The sequence below is a fragment of the Tenebrio molitor genome, unplaced genomic scaffold (genome assembly GCF_963966145.1).
Source record: "Tenebrio molitor unplaced genomic scaffold, icTenMoli1.1 SCAFFOLD_501, whole genome shotgun sequence".
In the NCBI taxonomy this organism is placed as follows: domain Eukaryota; kingdom Metazoa; phylum Arthropoda; class Insecta; order Coleoptera; family Tenebrionidae; genus Tenebrio; species Tenebrio molitor.
In genome coordinates this window covers 2,137-4,353 of record NW_027184160.1, presented here as the reverse complement: position 1 = coordinate 4,353, position 2,217 = coordinate 2,137, and the positions used below count along the sequence as shown (strand labels likewise).

The 2,217-nt window shown below is 41.0% G+C and overlaps 1 non-coding gene across 1 annotated transcript; it reads left to right on the top strand.

Moving 5' to 3' along the window:
* The first annotated feature begins 832 nt into the window (after window positions 1–832).
* On the top strand, window positions 833–952 carry LOC138140880 (5S ribosomal RNA). Its single transcript, XR_011162790.1, has one exon. It is a non-coding gene; the product is annotated as a 5S ribosomal RNA (ribosomal RNA).
* Window positions 953–2,217: the final 1,265 nt, after the last annotated feature.

The following is a 2,217-nucleotide window of genomic DNA, read 5'->3' as shown; positions in this document are numbered from 1 at the left end:
ATCGTTTTCGGCGGAAGTTGAAACGGGACGAGTCGACGACGGGTCCCGTTGCCGTCCGGACCCTTCGGGACGGCCGAAAGTCCGTCGAGAGGATCATCCGAAAGGAGACGGTCTTCATCGTCCGACCGATGCCGCACCTACGAGTTTTCCGATATTTTCTTCGACGGATCTTCAGGTTTTCTTCCTTTCTTCCGTCTTTCTCTCTTCGTAATTTCGTGTCCGACCTGCGTCGTCCGAAGTCGGGGTGAAGATCGAAGAAAAAACGCCAAAAATAACAACTCGTCAGCCACGCACACCGCGTTCGAATGTCTAACGGTCCAACTTGGATTTTCGAAGATCGCCGAATCCGAGGGACGATAAATAATAATAATAATAATAATAATGGTAATAAATAATAATGTTAATAATAATAATAATGATATGATGATTATAACGATAATTATTATAGATAGGTAAATAGAAACACAGGTCTCCTCTCGAAAATCGGAACTTCCTGATATTACTTACATATTTCGGTCGATCCAAATGTGGGAATCTCGTCGTCGTCGGAGCAAGCAGCGCGGTGGGTGGGGTGAAATTCTGGATTTTCCACCGCCGCCGGCGGTCGAAAAATGTGCGACGCGGGAGATCGCCAGTCCGTCTAGTAGTCTCTCTTGTCGTTAGAGCGTGACGTGGTGGTTGTTGTGGGATTTCCCGTTAGTTCGGTCCGACGTCGGTCGTCAGAGGGTAAGTGCATACGGAAACGAAACGCATCGCGTTTTGATGTTCATATTCGTGCATCGGAATGTTAAAAGCAATATATTTTACACCAACGATCACACCTAAACACCACGGCAACGGCCATACCACGTTGAAAAGCACCGGTTCTCGTCCGATCACCGAAGTTAAGCAACGTCGGGCGCGGTCAGTACTTGGATGGGTGACCGCTTGGGAACACCGCGTGCCGTTGCCCCCCAACACTTTTTGTTTTTTTTTGAAATCCATAGCAACCACCGAACCGATTTGTTTTTCGTGCAGGTATTCGGAAACATGCACAGACCCGTATCATGTAGATTCATAGCTTTAAGTACTAGATAATTAAGAAAACAATTTTTTTTGTCGATTAATTGTAAACAATTGCAGAATAAAAACTCGTCAAACGGTAAAGGTTGTCGTTCGATCACCGAAGGTAAGCCACGCGGGCAGCGGTCAGCACTTGGACGGGTGACCGGTTCATTATATTCCTTCCGTGAGTTTAACAAAGATAACATATGCAAATGTCGTAAGTGCGACGAGGAAGACGGCGATCTTTTAATGTAAAAAAAATATATATTAGGTTACGCGTACATGCCACTTTGACTGCTGCTTTATTTTTTTGGTTTTTAAATAATTAGAGATCTGAATTCAACATATCAGTTCTATGTTATAATGGACAGACAATGTTGTATTCTTGGCCCCTAACACGTTAAGACCAACATAAAAACTAGAATAACTTACCATTCGTTAAACGTTAAACAATTTCGAACCACGTTTTTTTGAGCTCGAACAAACTCATAACACAACACTCATTTATTAGTCACTGGACCATTGTAAAACGAGAAGAGAGAAAAACCATGCGAAACTATTTTTAAAACGAAGAGAATAAAGGTTTTAAATGGTAGGGCTGTATGACAGACTTGTCAATTATCGTGGGGGGTACGGCTGAGATTTATGACGAAATCGAGTGGCGCCGGCGGTCGGTCACTTTCACGAAAGAGGTCTAAACACGGGTCGTTTACGATACCCTCTGGTTACTAGAAAAGTTCTAGACAGATGTTTGTCGGCTTTTCGAGGTATTTATTTGTGAGTCCAAAGACTCAATGGAGTAATATCGGACTGAAATTCCAAGATTTTGCTGTGTAATCCAAAAAACTATGTTCCTCGTAACATTTAACGATGTGTTAATTCAACTATTATTTTAATTTTTCGTATACGTATTTATACTAAAAAGTACAGCGCTTCCAACAGTGAATTGTGAATTGAAAATGTTTCAAAGAAAGATCGATAGTTTTGAAAAAAATTACATATTAATAAATTTAGATAGATTTAGAAGTATACATTGCACTTACTTTTCAAAATTATTGTACTTCTGATTTGGTTGAAATAACATAATATGTAGCAGTCATAGTTGCGATTGTAGAAAAAATCTTGTGTACATTGCAGTCGCGGCTGGTGTTGGGTAAAACCTTTATTTTTTAG